The sequence below is a fragment of the Salmo salar genome, chromosome 13 (assembly GCF_965601325.2).
Source record: "Salmo salar chromosome 13, fSalSal1, whole genome shotgun sequence".
Taxonomy (NCBI): Eukaryota; Metazoa; Chordata; class Actinopteri; order Salmoniformes; family Salmonidae; genus Salmo; species Salmo salar.
The window spans coordinates 114,317,469-114,341,799 of NC_138303.1; positions in this window are offsets into that span (position 1 = coordinate 114,317,469).

Consider the following 24,331-nt stretch of genomic DNA (forward strand, 5'->3'; position numbering starts at 1 on the left):
AAAAGTACTGAACCTTTTTATTCTCATAGCTTCTACAGATAGTAAATTAAAGATAATAATTTTCGCAAAAAAAAATTATTAAATTATTTGATTGAATGACGATGGCTTTTCAAATCACCCAGTATTGCTATCTGCAGCGTTAGTTCTAGGCAAATGTTGCAATTCTTCAGCTATTCCTTGACTTGTGACCAAAAACGAGCTAGATATGGACAGTACCAAAATAAATGATCTAATGACTCTGCCTCTTCACAGCAAAATCTGCAGAGCTAGGAAGATTCATTCTATTGGTTGCAAGAACTTTGTATAGTAATTTAAATAAAAAAATGTGAAGTTTTGAATCCGGCGTTGTTTTGCGTGTCAATTCATAAACCATGTGCCATGGAATGGGTATATCAAAAATCTCTTCCCAACTATTTTGCAATTTATATGGCACAGCTGTCAATTTTTTCATCCTTAAACGAAATTGGTATATGTTTTTATTTATCACAATTTTCTTTAACCATTTATGTTCTTTATTGCAGGGCCAACAGACAAGTTCCTTACTTTTTCCCCTTCTACTTGCCTCTTCCATTTTTGTGGTAATGCTGCAATTAGTTGGTTGTAATTTTGTTAGAGCAGAAATTTCCATATGTCTGTGTTAGCTGCATGTGTGACATAACTCCACCAGTCCTACTTATGATATAATTTACAAAAATTATACATTTTTTAAACATTTTATCGAAAAATATATATTTTTTTTATCAATTAGATATTTGAGTTTAACCAAATATTTGTTGTATTATTAGTTCCGTTTTTTTTCAGGTGGATTAAACTGAAATTGCAACCAACTTTCTAAGGCTTGTTTAAAGAAATAACAATATTTTGGAGATTATTTCATTTTCAAACAACCAAAAGTGAGAAGTTAGAGGTTGTAATCTGAATAAAGGGAAAAGGCCATTCTTGAACATGTGGTAAGGCATTCCTATCAATTTACTGGAGAACCATTTCCGATATAACTTTTGTATGACTGATGCCTTTAGTGCGAGGTCTAATGCTTTAATATTTAATCATTTCTGCCCTCCGAATTCATATTCGTTATATAAATCGGCCCTTTTAATTTTGTCTGGCTTGCATTTTTGTTCATATAATTTAAAAAGCAGGTGTAGGCAAAACTATAAGCAAATAGGTAAACTGTGATATGACTAAAGAGTTAATCAGGGGGATTTTTCCAAAAATAGACAAGTATTTTCCTTTCCATGGTAGCAAGATCTTATCTGTTTTTGGTAACGTGCTATTAAAATGTATTGGAGTGAGATAATTTCTTTCTTTCGGGATTTGTATACCGAGTATGACCACATCCCCGTCCGACCATTTAATTGGTAAACTACACGGCAATGTAAAATTGCATTTTTTTTAGTGATCCAATACGTAATATAGTACACTTATCATAATTTGGTTTTAATCCAGAGAGGTTAGCAAAAGTATCTTGATCCTCTATGAGGCCGTAGAGGAGATTCTAATTGTGGTTTTAAAAGAAAACATGAATCAATGACACCTTTGTTTTTAATCCACTGATTTCTAATCCCCTAATTAATTAATTAATAATAAATAGATATGCCGATAGTGGACAACCTTGTTTCACTCCTCTAGATGGTTTAAAACTTTCTGAGATGTAGACATTATTTACTATTTTACACCTAGGGTTACTATACACAACTTTAACCCATTTTATAAGAGATTCTCCAAAATTGAAATATTCTAGGCATTTATATATAAACTCCAGTCATACTATATCAAAAGCCTTTTCAAACTCAGCTATGAAAACCAGGCCTGGTGTCCCCAGATATTTCATAGTATTCTATTGTTTCCAGTACTTGTCTTATATTATCTCCAATGTATCGTCCATCTAAAAATCCTGTCTGATTAGGATGAATAATATCTGACAATACCTGTTTAATTCTATGCGCCAAGCATTTAGCTAGAATTTTAGCATCACAACACTGAAATGTAAGAGGCCTTACATTTTTTAAATGGACTGGATCTTTATATATACCACTTGGACCCTGATAATCTACCATTTATATAGGAGTGGTTTCAACATGCTAATAACGGTCCTCTGAGAACATCTAAAAAATGTAGGTACACTTCCACTGGTATGCCATCCAGCCCTGGAGGTTTCCCGGATTTAAAGGCTTTAATTGCATCAAGAAGTTCCTCCTCTGCTATTTGGCCTTCACATGAGTCTTTCTGTGTAGATGTTAATTTTACATTATTAATAGGGAAAAAATCCATACGATTAGCTTCGGTAAGTGGAGATGGAGGAGACTGAAATGAAAACATATAAAGTACTTTACTTCCTCTTTCAAAATATCATTCGGTGAATCATGCGTGACTCCATTTGTAACAAGTTTCACAAAAAAAATTGGTAGCATTTCTATATTGAAGATTGAAAAATTATTTGGTGCATTTTTCCCCATATTCCATCCAGTTCACTTTATTTTTATAATATATTACACTGGATCTTCCTTGAATAAATCTCTACATTTCTTTTTGTTTTTCCTCTAACTTATTCTAAGTCTCTATAGTACAGTTTGTATTGCTAACCTACTGTACTGTTGTCCTTCAATTTCCTTTGTTATTATAGACTCTTTTGATCTAAATTGATTTTGTTTTATAGATGAGTACTGAATTGCATGGCGTCTAAAGGCACATTTAAAAGTGTCCAATACAATAAGGGGATCTGCTGTACCATTGTTATGTCTGAAAAAGTCAGTTATAAATTATTCTGTCACAGTTCTAAACAATTTATCATCCAGTAGGATTTGATTGAATTTCCAATATCCTCGCCCACGTGGAAATTCTGTAAGAGTAATATATACTGCTCAAAAAAATAAAGGGAACACTTAAACAACACAATGTAACTCCAAGTCAATCACACTTCTGTGAAATCAAACTGTCCACTTAGGAAGCAACACTGATTGACAATAAATTTCACATGCTGTTGTGCAAATGGAATAGACAACAGGTGGGAATTATAGGCAATTAGCAAGACACCCCCAATAAAGGAGTGGTTCTGCAGGTGGGGACCACAGACCACTTTATTTTTTTGAGCAGTGTATATGCCATTTATGTTATGATCCGACCGCATTCTGTCCCCTATCAACACTTTTTAAACTTTTGGTGCCAGAGAGAATGGCATAAGAAAGTATCAAGACGAATAGCTTGATTAAGCCTCCGCCATGTATATCTCAGGGTTTTTAAGCCTCCATATATCCACTAATTCCAATATATCCATGACATTCATGATTTCCTTAAGTGCCTGAGGGTGATAGTTTGTAGTGTGATTTCCTTTCCGGTCCATAGAGGTATTTAAGACCATATTAAAATCTCCCACCATAATAATAGTCTAGTGTTGCTTGTAGAGTTGATAAATTCTTATGTATATTTTAAAAGAAGTTTGAATCATCACTATTTGGACCATATAGGTTAATAAGCCATATCTGTTTATTGTCCAATAACATATTTAAAATAATCCATCTACCTTGATCTGTTTGGACATTTTGCACATTTGGATCAAAATTACCGTTAATTAATATCACCCCTTTTGAATTTCTTTGCCCATGGGAGAAATATATTTCACCCCCCAGTCCCTTTTCCATAAATCTTCATCTAAAATTGTTGAATGAGTTTCCTGTAAACAATATATATTATATTCCTTCTCTTTTAGCCAGGTAAATACTGATTGTCTTTTCTTATTATCTGCTAAGTCATTACTATCATGACACAAGGCAGATGGTTGGAGTCTTACAATATTTATTAATCCAATAGGGGAAGGCAAGAGAATGGTCGTGGACAGACAAAAGGGTCAAAACCAGTTCAGTGTCCAAAAGGTACCGAAGGGCAGGCAGAATCAAGGTCAGGGCAGGCAGAATCAAGGTCAGGGCAGGCAGGATGATCAGGCAGACGGGAGAGTAGTCCAGAGTCAGGCAGGGGTCAAAACCAGGTGGACTATCAAAAAGAGAATAGCAAAAGGAGTACGGGAAAAACACACTGTTTGACTTGACTAAACATACAAGATGAACTGGCACAGAGAGACAGGAAACACAGGGATAAATACACTGGGGCAGAGAGACAGGAAACACAGGGATAAATACACTGGGGCTGAGAGACAGGAAACACAGGAATAAATACACTGGGGCAGAGAGACAGGAAACACAGGGATAAATACACTGGGGCAGAGAGACAGGAAACACAGGGATAAATACAGTGGTACAGAGAGACAGGAAACACAGGGATAAATACACTGGCCCAGAGAGACAGGAAACACAGGGATAAATACGCTGGTACAGAGAGACAGGAAACACAGGGATAAATACACTGGCACAGAGAGACAGGAAACACAGGGATAAATACACTGGTACAGAGAGACAGGAAACACAGGGATAAATACACTGGGGAAAACAAGCGACACCTGGAGGGGGTGGAGACAATAATGAGGACAGGTGAAACAGATCAGGGTGTGACAATTACAATTATAACTGGCTATAATTATTTCACCACTTACTGTAATGAGATACACGTTTCAATTCTATTCATCAAAAGGTATGTTTGTAAATGTACCATTAAAAAGTAACATGATGATTCAGTGTCTATATAGCTGTACCATGAAATTTGCATTGCTACTAAGTAAACCTCCAATTGGTCCCCACTATTCCATCCGCTAAAAGCCCTCCTCATCCCGAGTTGGGTTGTCATCCCAACGCCCGGCAGACCACCCCTGACGCCCCGGATCTCATGACCCAGGAGAGACCGGGATCCATCCTTCAAGAAGAGCACACAGTGCCACTCACAGAACAGAACCAGATCAACCGCCAAATGCATTTCCATCGCCCTCACCTCGATTTGTATTATATATAAAACAATATATATATATATATATATATATATTATAAAAATCCTGTTTATCTTATTTTCAATAATTAGCTATTAATATTTGTAGTAATGTAGGCAATTTATGCAAAGGATTTTTACCTCTCACAAGTGTCGTCAAACTTAATGATGGTGATGGAGTTGTGCTTGGCCACGCAGTCATGGGTGAACAGGGAGTACAGGAGGGGACTAAGTACACACCCCTGAAGTGCCCCCGTGTTGAGGATCAGCGTAGCAGATGTGTTGTTGCCTACCCTCACCACCTGGGGGCGGCCTGTCAGGAAGTCCAGGATCCAGTTGCAGAGGGAGGTGTTTAGTCCCAGGATCCTTAGCTTAGTGATGAGCTTTGTGAGCACTATGGTGTTGAACGCTGAGCTGTAGCCAATTAACAGTGTTCCTTTTGTCAAGGTGGGAAAGGGCAGTGTGGAGTGCGATTGAGATTATGACTCTGGTAGAAGAGCTATGGATGTAGGGTTAGGGTGAGTCCTTGTGCTACAGGGATCTGATTATTTACTATGCAACACATATAAATTGTTTAATATTGTAATGCATAGTTATAGTGGCCAGTAAAAGTTTCTGTCAGACTTTATTTGATGAAACACATCTTTATGTTTAGAACAAACCTTAAATGGTATCGCATTCTTTACAGTAAATGTTCATATATATCATAATAAATCTACAGCATGGAGAAGCCCTGGTTCTTGTCCAACACGTCATCAAAGACCTTTGTTCTTGTCCAACACACACACACACACACGTGGTTTCTGAACAACACTACATCCTATATGGTTCTCTAAGCCCACTCTTCCGTCCAAAACCCAGACATTACCGAGAAGGGGGGTGGGGGGAACACCGCCACGCAGCCCCCGATGAACCTGGGCTGGTTCCTCTCCCTCTCTCCCTCTCTCCCCCGTCTCCTAGCCTAGCTGCTGCTGTGTAGGACTGGATCAGATCACGGTGAAGCCAGACTTAGGTTCAACCAGTAATTGTATTCTTTTCAAATAACTAAGCCGTGCTCGATTGAGCTTGCCTGTTGAAATAGAATCATATGGAATAATAGTAACAACACTGCAAAACCTGCCCATATGGCATTCCAGGTAGGCTCAATCAAAAACTCACAGTATTTGAAAGAAAACAAACACAACTTGAAACCAGGTCTGAGGCTGGGTGGAAACATGTCTGCCTGTTCTCTGCTCCGCTGCTGCTGTGGAGGGGAAACTCCTAGTACCAGGGGAGGATGGCATGGCAGGGCAGTTACCACCTTTAAAACCTCCTCCCTCACCCCTTCCTCCCTCACCCATCCCTCGCTCACCCCTTCCTCCCAACAAGCCGTTCTGGTAGGGTTATACCATCTAACAACCCACTGTGGGGGTGTTGGGTAGGGTTATACCATCTAACAACCCACTGTGGGGGTAGTGGGTAGGATTATACCATCTAACAACCCACTGTGGGGGTGGTGGGTAGGGTTATACCATCTAACAACCCACTGTGGGGTAGTGGGTAGGTTTATACCATCTGACAACCCACTGTGGGGGTAGTGGGTAGGGTTATACCATCTAACAACCCACTGTGGGGGTAGTGGGTAGGGTTATAACATCTAACAACACACTGTGGGGGTGGTGGGTTATACCATCTAACAACACACTGTGGGGGTAGTGGGTAGGGTTATACCATCTAACAACCCACTGTGGGGGTAGTGGGTAGGGTTATACCATCTAACAACCCACTGTGGGGTAGTGGGTAGGATTATGCCATCTAACAACCCACTGTGGGGGTGGTGGGTAGGGTTATACCATCTAACAACCCACTGTGGGGGTAGTGGGTAGGGTTATACCATCTAACAACCCACTGTGGGGGTAGTGGGTAGGGTTATACCATCTAACAACCCACTGTGGGGGTGGTGGGTAGGGTTATACCATCTAACAACCCACTGTGGGGGTAGTGGGTAGGATTATACCATCTAACAACCCACTGTGGGGGTGGTGGGTAGGGTTATACCATCTAACAACCCACTGTGGGGGTGGTGGGTAGGGTTATACCACCTAACAACCCACTGTGGGGGTGGGGTTAAACCATCTAACAACCCACTGTGGGGGTGGTGGGTAGGGTTATACCATCTAACAACCCACTGTGGGGGTGGTGGGTATGGTTATACCATCTAACAACCCACTGTGGGGGTGGTGGGTAGGGTTATACCATCTAACAACCCACTGTGGGGGTGGTGGTGAGGATTATCCCATCTAACAACCCACTGTGGGGGTGGGGTTAAACCATCTAACAACCCACTGTGGGGGTGGTTAGTAGGGTTATACCATCTAACAACCCACTGTGGGGGTGGTGGGTAGGGTTATACCATCTAACAACCCACTGTGGGGGTAGTGGGTAGGGTTATACCATCTAACAACCCACTATGGGGGTAGTGGGTAGGGTTATACCATCTAACAACCCACTGTGGGGGTAGTGGGTAGAGTTATACCATCTAACAACCCACTGTGGGGTGGTGGGTAGGGTTAAACCCTCTAACAACCCACTGTGGGGGTAGGTTTATACCATCTAACAACCCACTGTGGGGGTAATGGGTAGGGCTATACCATCTAATAACCCACTGTGGGGTGGTGGGTAGGGTTAAACCCTCTAACAACCCACTCCTGGGGTTGTGGGTAGGGTTATACCATCTAACAACCCACTGTGGGGGTAGTGGATAGGGCTATAACATCTAACAACCCACTGTGGGGGTGGGGTTATACCATCTAACAACCCACTGTGGGTGTAGTGGGTAGGATATACCATCTAACAACCCACTGTGGGGGTAGTGCGTAGGGTTATACCATCTAACAACACACTGTGGGGGTGGTGGGTAGGGTTATACCATCTAACAACCCACTGTAGGTGTAGTGGGTAGGGTTATACCATCTAAAAACCCACTGTGGGGGTAGTGGGTAGGGTTATACCATCTAACAACCCAATGTGGGGGTAGTGGGTAGGGTTATACCATCTAACAACACACTGTGGGGGTGGTGGGCAGGGTTATACCATCTAGCAACCCACTGTGGGGGTAGTGGGTTATACCATCTAACAACCCACTGTGGGGGTAGTGGGTAGGTTTATACCATCTAACAACCCACTGTGGGGGTAGAGGGTAGGGTTATACCATCTAACAACCCACTGTGGGGGTAGTGGGTAGGGTTATACCATCTAACAACCCACTATGGGGGTAGTGGGTAGGGTTATACCATCTAAAAACCCACTGTGGGGGTAGTGGGTAGGATTATACCATATAACAACCCACTGTGGGGGTAGTGGGTAGGGTTATACCATCTAACAACCCACTATGGGGGTAGTGGGTAGGGTTATACCATCTAACAACCCACTGTGGGGGTAGTGGGTAGAGTTATACCATCTAACAACCCACTGTGGGGGTAGGGTTATACCATCTAACAACCCACTGTGGGGGTAATGGGTAGGGATATACCATCTAATAACCCACTGTGGGGTGGTGGGTAGGGTTAAACCCTCTAACAACCCACTCCTGGGGTTGTGGGTAGGGTTATACCATCTAACAACCCACTGTGGGGGTAGTGGATAGGGCTATAACATCTAACAACCCACTGTGGGGTGGTGGGTAGGATATACCATCTAACAACCCACTGTGGGGGTAGTGCGTAGGGTTATACCATCTAACAACACACTGTGGGGGTGGTGGGTAGGGTTATACCATCTAACAACCCACTGTAGGTGTAGTGGGTAGGGTTATACCATCTAAAAACCCACTGTGGGGGTAGTGGGTAGGGTTATACCATCTAACAACCCACTGTGGGGGTAGTGGGTAGGGTTATACCATCTAACAACACACTGTGGGGGTGGTGGGCAGGGTTATACCATCTAGCAACCCACTGTGGGGGTAGTGGGTTATACCATCTAACAACCCACTGTGGGGGTAGTGGGTAGGTTTATACCATCTAACAACCCACTGTGGGGGTAGAGGGTAGGGTTATACCATCTAACAACCCACTGTGGGGGTAGTGGGTAGGGTTATACCATCTAACAACCCACTGTAGGTGTAGTGGGTAGGGTTATACCATCTAAAAACCCACTGTGGGGGTAGTGGGTAGGGTTATACCATCTAACAACCCACTGTGGGGGTAGTGGGTAGGGTTATACCATCTAACAACACACTGTGGGGGTGGTGGGCAGGGTTATACCATCTAGCAACCCACTGTGGGGGTAGTGGGTTATACCATCTAACAACCCACTGTGGGGGTAGTGGGTAGGTTTATACCATCTAACAACCCACTGTGGGGGTAGAGGGTAGGGTTATACCATCTAACAACCCACTGTGGGGGTAGTGCATAGGGTTATACCATCTAACAACACACTGTGGGGGTGGTGAGTAGGGCTATACCATCTAATAACCCACTGTGGGGTGGTGGGTAGGGATATACCATCTAACAAACCACTGTGGGGGTAGTGGGTAGGGTGATACCATCTAACAACACACTGTGGGGGTGGTGAGTAGGGTTATACCATCTAACAACACACTGTGGGGGTCGTGGGTAGAGTTATACCATCTAACAACACACTGTGGGGGTGGTGGGTAGGTTTATACCATCTAACAACCCTCTGTGGGGATTGTGCGTAGGGTTATACCATCTAACAACCCACTGTGGGGGTAGGGTTATACCATCTAACAACACACTGTGGGGGTAGGCTTATACCATCTAACAACCCACTGTGTTGGTATTGGGTAGGGTTATACCATCTAACAACCCACTGTGGGGTGGTGGGTAGGGTTAAACCCTCTAACAACCCACTCCTGGGGTTGTGGGTAGATAATACCATCTAACAACCCACTGTGGGGGTGGTGGGTAGGGTTATACCATCTAACAACCCACTGTGGGGGTAGTGGGTAGGCTTATACCATCTAACAACCCACTGTGGGGGTAGGGTTATACCATCTAACAACCCACTGTGGGTGTAGTGGGTAGGGCTATACCATCTAACAACCCACTGTGGGGTGGTGGGTAGGATATACCATCTAACAACCCACTGTGGGGTGGTGGGTAGGGTTAAACCCTCTAACAACCCACTCCTGGGGTTGTGGGTAGGGTTATACCATCTAACAACCCACTGTGGGGTGTTGGGTAGGGTTATACCATCTAACAACCCACTGTGGGGGTGGGGTTATACCATCTAACAACCCACTGTGGGGTGGTGGGTAGGGTTATACCATCTAACAACCCACTGTGGGGCTAGTGGGTAGGGTTATACCATCTAACAACACACTGTGGGGGTGGTGGGCAGGGTTATACCATCTAACAACCAACTGTGGGGGTAGTGGGTAGGGTTATACCATCTAACAACCCACTGTGGGGGTAGTGGGTAGGGTTATACCATCTAACAACACACTGTGGGGGTGGTGGGTAGGGTTATACATCTAACAACCCACTGTGGGGGTAGTGGGTAGGGTTATACCATCTAACAACCCACTGTGGGGGTAGTGGGTAGGGTTATACCATCTAACAACCCACTGTGGGGGTAGTGCATAAGGTTATACCATCTAACAACACACTGTGGGGGTCGTGGGTAGGGTTATACCATCTAACAACACACTGTGGGGGTGGTGGGTAGGGTTATACCATCTAACAACCCACTGTGGGGATTGTGCGTAGGGTTATACCATCTAACAACCCACTGTGGGGGTAGGGTTATACCATCTAACAACACACTGTGGGGGTAGGCTTATACCATCTAACAACCCACTGTGTTGGTATTGGGTAGGGTTATACCATCTAACAACCCACTGTGGGGTGGTGGGTAGGGTTAAACCCTCTAACAACCCACTCCTGGGGTTGTGGGTAGATAATACCATCTAACAACCCACTGTGGGGGTGGTGGGTAGGGTTATACCATCTAACAACCCACTGTGGGGTAGTGGGTAGGTTTATACCATCTGACAAGCCACTGTGGGGGTAGTGGGTAGGGTTATACCATCTAACAACCCACTGTGGGGGTAGTGGGTAGGGTTATACCATCTAACAACCCACTGTGGGGGTAGTGGGTAGGATTATGCCATCTAACAACCCACTGTGGGGGTGGTGGGTAGGGTTATACCATCTAACAACCCACTGTGGGGGTAGTGGGTAGGGTTATACCATCTAACAACCCACTGTGGGGGTAGTGGGTAGGGTTATACCATCTAACAACCCACTGTGGGGGTGGTGGGTAGGGTTATACCATCTAACAACCCACTGTGGGGGTAGTGGGTAGGATTATACCATCTAACAACCCACTGTGGGGGTGGTGGGTAGGGTTATACCATCTAACAACCCACTGTGGGGGTGGTGGGTAGGGTTATACCACCTAACAACACACTGTGGGGGTAGGCTTATACCATCTAACAACCCACTGTGTTGGTATTGGGTAGGGTTATACCATCTAACAACCCACTGTGGGGTGGTGGGTAGGGTTAAACCCTCTAACAACCCACTCCTGGGGTTGTGGGTAGATAATACCATCTAACAACCCACTGTGGGGGTGGTGGGTAGGGTTATACCATCTAACAACCCACTGTGGGGGTAGTGGGTAGGTTTATACCATCTAACAACCCACTGTGGGGGTAGGGTTATACCATCTAACAACCCACTGTGGGTGTAGTGGGTAGGGCTATACCATCTAACAACCCACTGTGGGGTGGTGGGTAGGATATACCATCTAACAACCCACTGTGGGGTGGTGGGTAGGGTTAAACCCTCTAACAACCCACTCCTGGGGTTGTGGGTAGGGTTATACCATCTAACAACCCACTGTGGGGTGGTGGGTAGGGTTATACCATCTAACAACCCACTGTGGGGGTGGGGTTATACCATCTAACAACCCACTGTGGGGTGGTGGGTAGGGTTATACCATCTAACAACCCACTGTGGGGCTAGTGGGTAGGGTTATACCATCTAACAACACACTGTGGGGGTGGTGGGCAGGGTTATACCATCTAACAACCAACTGTGGGGGTAGTGGGTAGGGTTATACCATCTAACAACCCACTGTGGGGGTAGTGGGTAGGGTTATACCATCTAACAACACACTGTGGGGGTGGTGGGTAGGGTTATACATCTAACAACCCACTGTGGGGGTAGTGGGTAGGGTTATACCATCTAACAACCCACTGTGGGGGTAGTGGGTAGGGTTATACCATCTAACAACCCACTGTGGGGGTAGTGCATAAGGTTATACCATCTAACAACACACTGTGGGGGTCGTGGGTAGGGTTATACCATCTAACAACACACTGTGGGGGTGGTGGGTAGGGTTATACCATCTAACAACCCACTGTGGGGGTGGTGGGTAGGGTTATACCATCTAACAACACACTGTGGGGGTGGTGGGTAGGGTTATACCATCTAACAACCCACTGTGGGGTAGTGGGTAGGTTTATACCATCTGACAAGCCACTGTGGGGGTAGTGGGTAGGGTTATACCATCTAACAACCCACTGTGGGGGTAGTGGGTAGGGTTATAACATCTAACAACACACTGTGGGGGTGGTGGGTTATACCATCTAACAACACACTGTGGGGGTAGTGGGTAGGGTTATACCATCTAACAACCCACTGTGGGGGTAGTGGGTAGGGTTATACCATCTAACAACCCACTGTGGGGGTAGTGGGTAGGATTATGCCATCTAACAACCCACTGTGGGGGTGGTGGGTAGGGTTATACCATCTAACAACCCACTGTGGGGGTAGTGGGTAGGGTTATACCATCTAACAACCCACTGTGGTGGTAGTGGGTAGGGTTATACCATCTAACAACCCACTGTGGGGGTGGTGGGTAGGGTTATACCATCTAACAACCCACTGTGGGGGTAGTGGGTAGGATTATACCATCTAACAACCCACTGTGGGGGTGGTGGGTAGGTTTATACCATCTAACAACCCACTGTGGGGGTGGTGGGTAGGGTTATACCACCTAACAACACACTGTGGGGGTAGGCTTATACCATCTAACAACCCACTGTGTTGGTATTGGGTAGGGTTATACCATCTAACAACCCACTGTGGGGTGGTGGGTAGGGTTAAACCCTCTAACAACCCACTCCTGGGGTTGTGGGTAGATAATACCATCTAACAACCCACTGTGGGGGTGGTGGGTAGGGTTATACCATCTAACAACCCACTGTGGGGGTAGTGGGTAGGTTTATACCATCTAACAACCCACTGTGGGGGTAGGGTTATACCATCTAACAACCCACTGTGGGTGTAGTGGGTAGGGCTATACCATCTAACAACCCACTGTGGGGTGGTGGGTAGGATATATCATCTAACAACCCACTGTGGGGTGGTGGGTAGGGTTAAACCCTCTAACAACCCACTCCTGGGGTTGTGGGTAGGGTTATACCATCTAACAACCCACTGTGGGGTGGTGGGTAGGGTTATACCATCTAACAACCCACTGTGGGGGTGGGGTTATACCATCTAACAACCCACTGTGGGGTGGTGGGTAGGGTTATACCATCTAACAACCCACTGTGGGGCTAGTGGGTAGGGTTATACCATCTAACAACACACTGTGGGGGTGGTGGGCAGGGTTATACCATCTAACAACCAACTGTGGGGGTAGTGGGTAGGGTTATACCATCTAACAACCCACTGTGGGGGTAGTGGGTAGGGTTATACCATCTAACAACACACTGTGGGGGTGGTGGGTAGGGTTATACATCTAACAACCCACTGTGGGGGTAGTGGGTAGGGTTATACCATCTAACAACCCACTGTGGGGGTAGTGGGTAGGGTTATACCATCTAACAACCCACTGTGGGGGTAGTGCATAAGGTTATACCATCTAACAACACACTGTGGGGGTCGTGGGTAGGGTTATACCATCTAACAACACACTGTGGGGGTGGTGGGTAGGGTTATACCATCTAACAACCCACTGTGGGGATTGTGCGTAGGGTTATACCATCTAACAACCCACTGTGGGGGTAGGGTTATACCATCTAACAACACACTGTGGGGGTAGGCTTATACCATCTAACAACCCACTGTGTTGGTATTGGGTAGGGTTATACCATCTAACAACCCACTGTGGGGTGGTGGGTAGGGTTAAACCCTCTAACAACCCACTCCTGGGGTTGTGGGTAGATAATACCATCTAACAACCCACTGTGGGGGTGGTGGGTATGGTTATACCATCTAACAACACACTGTGGGGGTGGTGGGTAGGGTTATACCATCTAACAACCCACTGTGGGGTAGTGGGTAGGTTTATACCATCTGACAAGCCACTGTGGGGGTAGTGGGTAGGGTTATACCATCTAACAACCCACTGTGGGGGTAGTGGGTAGGGTTATAACATCTAACAACACACTGTGGGGGTGGTGGGTTATACCATCTAACAACACACTGTGGGGGTAGTGGGTAGGGTTATACCATCTAACAACCCACTGTGGGGGTAGTGGGTAGGGTTATACCATCTAACAACCCACTGTGGGGGTAGTGGGTAGGATTATGCCATCTAACAACCCACTGTGGGGGTGGTAGGTAGGGTTATACCATCTAACAACCCACTGTGGGGGTAGTGGGTAGGGTTATACCATCTAACAACCCACTGTGGGGGTAGTGGGTAGGGTTATACCATCTAACAACCCACTGTGGGGGTGGTGGGTAGGGTTATACCATCTAACAACCCACTGTGGGGGTAGTGGGTAGGATATACCATCTAACAACCCACTGTGGGGGTGGTGGGTAGGGTTATACCATCTAACAACCCACTGTGGGGGTGGTGGGTAGGGTTATACCACCTAATAACCCACTGTGGTGGTGGGGTTAAACCATCTAACAACCCACTGTGGGGGTGGTGGGTAGGGTTATACCATCTAACAACCCACTGTGGAGGTGGTGGGTATGGTTATACCATCTAACAACCCACTGTGGGGGTGGTGGGTAGGGTTATACCATCTAACAACCCACTGTGGGGGTGGTGGTGAGGATTATCCCATCTAACAACCCACTGTGGGGGTGGGGTTAAACCATCTAACAACCCACTGTGGGGGTGGTTAGTAGGGTTATACCATCTAACAACCCACTGTGGGGGTGGTGGGTAGGGTTATACCATCTAACAACCCACTGTGGGGGTAGTGGGTAGGGTTATACCATCTAACAACCCACTATGGGGGTAGTGGGTAGGGTTATACCATCTAACAACCCACTGTGGGGGTAGTGGGTAGAGTTATACCATCTAACAACCCACTGTGGGGTGGTGGGTAGGGTTAAACCCTCTAACAACCCACTGTGGGGTTAGGGTTATACCATCTAACAACCCACTGTGGGGGTAATGGGTAGGGCTATACAATCTAATAACCCACTGTGGGGTGGTGGGTAGTGTTAAACCCTCTAACAACCCACTCCTGGGGTTGTGGGTAGGGTTATACCATCTAACAACCCACTGTGGGGGCAGTGGATAGGGCTATAACATCTAACAACCCACTGTGGGGTGGTGGGTAGGATATACCATCTAACAACCCACTGTGGGGGTAGTGCGTAGGGTTATACCATCTAACAACACACTGTGGGGGTGGTGGGTAATGTTATACCATCTAACAACCCACTGTAGGTGTAGTGGGTAGGGTTATACCATCTAACAACCCACTGTGGGGGCAGTGGATAGGGCAATAACATCTAACAACCCACTGTGGAGTGGTGGGTAGGATATATACCATCTAACAACCCACTGTGGGGGTCGTGGGTAGGGTTATACCATCTAACAACACACTGTGGGGGTGGTGGGTAGGGTTATACCATCTAACAACCCACTGTGGGGATTGTGCGTAGGGTTATACCATCTAACAACCCACTGTGGGGGTAGGGTTATACCATCTAACAACACACTGTGGGGGTAGGGTTATACCATCTAACAACCCACTGTGGGGTGTTGGGTAGGGTTAAACCCTCTAACAACCCACTCCTGGGGTTGTGGGTAGATAATACCATCTAACAACCCACTGTGGGGGTGGTAGGTAGGGTTATACCATCTGACAACACACTGTGGGGGTGGTGGGTAGGGTTATACCATCTAACAACCCACTGTGGGGTAGTGGGTAGGTTTATACCATCTGACAAGCCACTGTGGGGGTAGTGGGTACGGTTATACCATCTAACAACCCACTGTGGGGGTAGTGGGTAGGGTTATAACATCTAACAACACACTGTGGGTGTGGTGGGTTATACCATCTAACAACACACTGTGGGGGTAGTGGGTAGGGTTATACCATCTAACAACCCACTGTGGGGGTAGTGGGTAGGGTTATACCATCTAACAACCCACTGTGGGGGTAGTGGGTAGGATTATGCCATCTAACAACCCACTGTGGGGGTGGTGGGTAGGGTTATACCATCTAACAACCCACTGTGGGGGTAGTGGGTAGGGTTATACCATCTAACAACCCACTGTGGGGGTAGTGGGTAGGGTTATACCATCTAACAACCCACTGTGGGGGTGGTGGGTAGGGTTAAACCCTCTAACAACCCACTGTGGGGGTAGGGTTATACCATCTAACAACCCACTGTGGGGGTAATGGGTAGGGCTATACAATCTAATAACCCACTGTGGGGTGGTGGGTAGGGTTATACCATCTAACAACCCACTGTAGGTGTAGTGGGTAGGGTTATACCATCTAAAAACCCACTGTGGGGGTAGTGGGTAGGGTTATACCATCTAACAACCCACTGTGGGGGTAGTGGGTAGGGTTATACCATCTAACAACACACTGTGGGGGTGGTGGGCAGGGTTATACCATCTAGCAACCCACTGTGGGGGTAGTGGGTTATACCATCTAACAACCCACTGTGGGGGTAGTGGGTAGGTTTATACCATCTAACAACCCACTGTGGGGGTAGTGGGTAGGTTTATACCATCTAACAACCCACTGTGGGGGTAGGGTTATACCATCTAACAACCCACTGTGGGTGTAGTGGGTAGGGATATACCATCTAACAACCCACTGTGGGGTGGTGGGTAGGATATACCATCTAACAACCCACTGTGGGGTGGTGGGTAGGGTTAAACCCTCTAACAACCCACTCCTGGGGTTGTGGGTAGGGTTATACCATCTAACAACCCACTGTGGGGTGGTGGGTAGGGTTATACCATCTAACAACCCACTGTGGGGGTGGGGTTATACCATCTAACAACCCACTGTGGGGTGGTGGGTAGGGTTATACCATCTAACAACCCACTCTGGGGCTAGTGGGTAGGGTTATACCATCTAACAACACACTGTGGGGGTGGTGGGCAGGGTTATACCATCTAACAACCAACTGTGGGGGTAGTGGGTAGGGTTATACCATCTAACAACCCACTGTGGGGGTAGTGGGTAGGGTTATACCATCTAACAACACACTGTGGGGGTGGTGGGTAGGGTTATACATCTAACAACCCACTGTGGGGGTAGTGGGTAGGGTTATACCATCTAACAACCCACTGTGGGGGTAGTGGGTAGGGTTATACCATCTAACAACCCACTGTGGGGGTAGTGCATAAGGTTATACCATCTAACAACACACTGTGGGGGTCGTGGGTAGGGTTATACCATCTAACAACACACTGTGGGGGTGGTGGGTAGGGTTATACCATCTAACAACCCACTGTGGGGATTGTGCGTAGGGTTATACCATCTAACAACCCACTGTGGGGGTAGGGTTATACCATCTAACAACACACTGTGGGGGTAGGCTTATACCATCTAACAACCCACTGTGTTGGTATTGGGTAGGGTTATACCATCTAACAACCCACTGTGGGGTGGTGGGTAGGGTTAAACCCTCTAACAACCCACTCCTGGGGTTGTGGGTAGATAATACCATCTAACAACCCACTGTGGGGGTGGTGGGTATGGTTATACCATCTAACAACACACTGTGGGGGTGGTGGGTAGGGTTATACCATCTAACAACCCACTGTGGGGTAGTGGGTAGGTTTATACCATCTGACAAGCCACTGTGGGGGTAGTGGGTAGGGTTATACCATCTAACAACCCACTGTGGGGGTAGTGGGTAGGGTTATAACATCTAACAACACACTGTGGGGGTGGTGGGTTATACCATCTAACAACACACTGTGGGGGTAGTGGGTAGGGTTATACCATCTAACAACCCACTGTGGGGGTAGTGGGTAGGGTTATACCATCTAACAACCCACTGTGGGGGTAGTGGGTAGGATTATGCCATCTAACAACCCACTGTGGGGGTGGTGGGTAGGGTTATACCATCTAACAACCCACTGTGGGGGTAGTGGGTAGGGTTATACCATCTAACAACCCACTGTGGGGGTAGTGGGTAGGGTTATACCATCTAACAACCCACTGTGGGGGTGGTGGGTAGGGTTATACCATCTAACAACCCACTGTGGGGGTAGTGGGTAGGATTATACCATCTAACAACCCACTGTGGGGGTGGTGGGTAGGGTTATACCATCTAACAACCCACTGTGGGGGTGGTGGGTAGGGTTATACCACCTAATAACCCACTGTGGTGGTGGGGTTAAACCATCTAACAACCCACTGTGGGGGTGGTGGGTAGGGTTATACCATCTAACAACCCACTGTGGAGGTGGTGGGTATGGTTATACCATCTAACAACCCACTGTGGGGGTGGTGGGTAGGGTTATACCATCTAACAACCCACTGTGGGGGTGGTGGTGAGGATTATCCCATCTAACAACCCACTGTGGGGGTGGGGTTAAACCATCTAACAACCCACTGTGGGGGTGGTTAGTAGGGTTATACCATCTAACAACCCACTGTGGGGGTGGTGGGTAGGGTTATACCATCTAACAACCCACTGTGGGGGTAGTGGGTAGGGTTATACCATCTAACAACCCACTATGGGGGTAGTGGGTAGGGTTATACCATCTAACAACCCACTGTGGGGGTAGTGGGTAGAGTTATACCATCTAACAACCCACTGTGGGGTGGTGGGTAGGGTTAAACCCTCTAACAACCCACTGTGGGGTTAGGGTTATACCATCTAACAACCCACTGTGGGGGTAATGGGTAGGGCTATACAATCTAATAACCCACTGTGGGGTGGTGGGTAGTGTTAAACCCTCTAACAACCCACTCCTGGGGTTGTGGGTAGGGTTATACCATCTAACAACCCACTGTGGGGGCAGTGGATAGGGCTATAACATCTAACAACCCACTGTGGGGTGGTGGGTAGGATATACCATCTAACAACCCACTGTGGGGGTAGTGCGTAGGGTTATACCATCTAACAACACACTGTGGGGGTGGTGGGTAATGTTATACCATCTAACAACCCACTGTAGGTGTAGTGGGTAGGGTTATACCATCTAACAACCCACTGTGGGGGCAGTGGATAGGGCAATAACATCTAACAACCCACTGTGGAGTGGTGGGTAGGATATATACCATCTAACAACCCACTGTGGGGGTCGTGGGTAGGTTTATACCATCTAACAACACACTGTGGGGGTGGTGGGTAGGGTTATACCATCTAACAACCCACTGTGGGGATTGTGCGTAGGGTTATACCATCTAACAACCCACTGTGGGGGTAGGGTTATACCATCTAACAACACACTGTGGGGGTAGGGTTATACCATCTAACAACCCACTGTGGGGTGTTGGGTAGGGTTAAACCCTCTAACAACCCACTCCTGGGGTTGTGGGTAGATAATACCATCTAACAACCCACTGTGGGGGTGGTAGGTAGGGTTATACCATCTAACAACACACTGTGGGGGTGGTGGGTAGGGTTATACCATCTAACAACCCACTGTGGGGTAGTGGGTAGGTTTATACCATCTGACAAGCCACTGTGGGGGTAGTGGGTAGGGTTATACCATCTAACAACCCACTGTGGGGGTAGTGGGTAGGGTTATAACATCTAACAACACACTGTGGGGGTGGTGGGTTATACCATCTAACAACACACTGTGGGGGTAGTGGGTAGGGTTATACCATCTAACAACCCACTGTGGGGGTAGTGGGTAGGGTTATACCATCTAACAACCCACTGTGGGGGTAGTGGGTAGGATTATGCCATCTAACAACCCACTGTGGGGGTGGTGGGTAGGGTTATACCATCTAACAACCCACTGTGGGGGTAGTGGGTAGGGTTATACCATCTAACAACCCACTGTGGGGGTAGTGGGTAGGGTTATACCATCTAACAACCCACTGTGGGGGTGGTGGGTAGGGTTAAACCCTCTAACAACCCACTGTGGGGGTAGGTTTATACCATCTAACAACCCACTGTGGGGGTAATGGGTAGGGCTATACAATCTAATAACCCACTGTGGGGTGGTGGGTAGGGTTATACCATCTAACAACCCACTGTAGGTGTAGTGGGTAGGGTTATACCATCTAAAAACCCACTGTGGGGGTAGTGGGTAGGGTTATACCATCTAACAACCCACTGTGGGGGTAGTGGGTAGGGTTATACCATCTAACAACACACTGTGGGGGTGGTGGCTAGGGTTATACCATCTAGCAACCCACTGTGGGGGTAGTGGGTTATACCATCTAACAACCCACTGTGGGGGTAGTGGGTAGGTTTATACCATCTAACAACCCACTGTGGGGGTAGAGGGTAGGGTTATACCATCTAACAACCCACTGTGGGGGTAGTGGGTAGGGTTATACCATCTAACAACCCACTGTAGGTGTAGTGGGTAGGGTTATACCATCTAAAAACCCACTGTGGGGGTAGTGGGTAGGGTTATACCATCTAACAACCCACTGTGGGGGTAGTGGGTAGGGTTATACCATCTAACAACACACTGTGGGGGTGGTGGGCAGGGTTATACCATCTAGCAACCCACTGTGGGGGTAGTGGGTTATACCATCTAACAACCCACTGTGGGGGTAGTGGGTAGGTTTATACCATCTAACAACCCACTGTGGGGGTAGAGGGTAGGGTTATACCATCTAACAACCCACTGTGGGGGTAGTGCATAGGGTTATACCATCTAACAACACACTGTGGGGGTGGTGAGTAGGGCTATACCATCTAATAACCCACTGTGGGGTGGTGGGTAGGGATATACCATCTAACAACCCACTGTGGGGGTAGTGGGTAGGGTTATACCATCTAACAACACACTGTGGGGGTGGTGAGTAGGGTTATACCATCTAACAACACACTGTGGGGGTCGTGGGTAGGGTTATACCATCTAACAACACACTGTGGGGGTGGTGGGTAGGTTTATACCATCTAACAACCCACTGTGGGGATTGTGCGTAGGTTTATACCATCTAACAACCCACTGTGGGGGTAGTGTTATACCATCTAACAACACACTGTGGGGGTAGGCTTATACCATCTAACAACCCACTGTGTTGGTATTGGGTAGGGTTATACCATCTAACAACCCACTGTGGGGTGGTGGGTAGGGTTAAACCCTCTAACAACCCACTCCTGGGGTTGTGGGTAGATATTACCATCTAACAACCCACTGTGGGGGTGGTGGGTAGGGTTATACCATCTAACAACCCACTGTGGGGGTAGTGGGTAGGTTTATACCATCTAACAACCCACTGTGGGGGTAGGGTTATACCATCTAACAACCCACTGTGGGTGTAGTGGGTAGGGCTATACCATCTAACAACCCACTGTGGGGTGGTGGGTAGGATATACCATCTAACAACCCACTGTGGGGTGGTGGATAGGGTTAAACCCTCTAACAACCCACTCCTGGGGTTGTGGGTAGGGTTATACCATCTAACAACCCACTGTGGGGTGGTGGGTAGGGTTATACCATCTAACAACCCACTGTGGGGGTGGTGGGTAGGATTATACCATCTATCAACCCACTGTGGGGGTAGTGGGTAGGTTTATACCATCTAACAACCCACTGTGGGGGTAGGGTTATACCATCTAACAACCCACTGTGGGGGTGGTGGGTAGGGTTATACCATCTAACAACCCACTGTGGGGGTAGTGGGTAGAGTTATACCATCTAACAACCCACTGTGGGGGTGGGGTTATGCCATCTAACAACCCACTGTGGGGTGGTGGGTAGGGTTATACCATCTAACAACCCACTGTGGGGGTAGTGGGTAGGGTTATACCATCTAACAACCCACTGTAGGTGTAGTGGGTACGGTTATACCATCTAAAAACCCACTGTGGGGGTAGTGGGTAGGGTTATACCATCTAACAACCCACTGTGGGGGTAGGGGGTAGGATTATACCATCTAGCAACCCACTGTGGGGGTGGTGGTATGGTTATTATTGGAACCAGTCTAGAACATACTGTTAATTTAAACACACAAAACGTGAGAGGGATATTCCCAATGCTGACCATGGTGTTCCAGCACCTGTAATCGGGTTTGGTGTGGATTAGGGTTACTAGTGTGAGTGTGTGGATTAGGGTGAGTCGTGTGAGTGTTTGGATTAGGGTTAGTAGTGTGAGTGTGTGGATTAGGGTTAGTAGTGTGAGTGTGTGGATTAGGGTGAGTCGTGTGAGTGTGTGGATTAGGGTGAGTAGTGTGAGTGTGTGGATTAGGGTGAGTAGTGTGAGTATGTGGATTAGGGTTAGTGGTGTGAGTGTGTGGATGAGGATTAGTGGTCTGAGTGTGTGGATTAGGGTGAGTAGAGTGAGTGTGTGGATTAGGATTAGTAGTGTGAGTATGTGGATTAGGGTTAGTGGTGTGAGTGTGTGGATTAGGATTAGTGGTGTGAGTGTGTGGATTAGGGTGAGTAGTGTGAGTGTGTGGATTAGGGTGAGTAGTGTGAGTGTGTGGATTAGGGTTAGTAGTGTGAGTGTGTGGATTAGGGTGAGTCGTGTGAGTGTGTGGATTAGGGTGAGTAGTGTGAGTATGTGGATTAGGGTTAGTGGTGTGAGTGTGTGGATGAGGATTAGTGGTCTGAGTGTGTGGATTAGGGTGAGTAGAGTGAGTGTGTGGATTAGGATTAGTAGTGTGAGTATGTGGATTAGGGTTAGTGGTGTGAGTGTGTGGATTAGGATTAGTGGTGTGAGTGTGTGGATTAGGGTGAGTAGTGTGAGTGTGTGGATTAGGGTGAGTAGTGTGAGTGTGTGGATTAGGGTTAGTAGTGTGAGTGTGTGGATTAGGGTGAGTCGTGTGAGTGTGTGGATTAGGGTTAGTGGTGTGTCCCAGCCAGCCCTTCTGGAGATCTGCTGGCAGTGTTGGATCTATTTCCTGTCACAGTGAGAGAAAGCCAGACCTTCACATTGTAAGGATCTTTTTCCTGTCACAGTGAGAGAGAGAGACAGACCGTCACTTTGTAAGGATCTATTTCCTGCCACAGTGAGAGAGAGAGACAGACCTTCACATTGTAAGGATCTTTTTCCTGTCATAGTGAGAGAGAGAGACAGACCGTGTAAGGATTCATCAGAGGATCACACCCCCAGCATCCCCAGAACCCTTCTTCTCAATTTTTACAGCTGTGACATTCCTCAAAATGATGACTAAAAGTTTTCCTACTAATTATTTGCCTCCTTTTGAATGCCATTGTATTTCCAAGCCCCTGTAATTCACTTCTGATGAAATTGTCATCAGGTCTCGTTGACGATACATATTGTAGAACGCTAAGTCAGGCCATCAGTTCAAAACAAACGTTAATAAAAAACTAAAAAATGTGATGGAAACATTGAATCCATAAATAGTCCTGTTGATTTATTCTGTCAATGTGTGTGTGAGCGGTAACTATTAGCAACAGTAATCCATTTCTCTTTCATGTTTCCTTTAGTTGGAGGAGTAGAATCAAAACAACATATCTGGGTATCTCACCCTGGCCTTTCCACTGGACTGGAACATGTAAATGTTAGTCTAATGTCTACAGCTGTTTAGATACGTGTTTTCTTCTCTGTGGGTCAACTGGCATCATATCCCCTATTTACTGCACCCTTTTTTTGGACCAGGACCCATAGGGCTCTGGTGAAAAGCATTGCACTATACACGTAATAGGGTGCCCTTTGGGACAAAGACAGGCAGTGAGAATGAGTTGGATCACAACAGTGTGAGAGCACTGATGTGCATTTTGCCTTATTCACTGTGCTCGCAGAGAACCTAGTGGTTAGGAGTGTTGGACTCTGTGAGTAAGGCCCTTAACCCTAATTGTTCCCGTAAGTCTACTAAATGTGGTACTGCAAGTGGCTGTTAGTCAGTCCTAAATATTTCCAAAAGCATTGTATTTGGGACAAATCATTCACTAAACCCTAATCCTCAACTACATCTTGTAATGAATAATGTGGAAATTGAGCAAGTTGAGGTGACTAAACTGTAAACGGTCATGGTCAAAACATATTGATACAACAGTAGCTAAGATGGGGAGAAGTCTGTCCATAATAAAGCGATGCTCTGCCTTCTCAACAACACTATCAACAAGGCAGGTCCTACAGACCCTAGTTTCTACCTTCTCAACAACACTATCAACAAGGC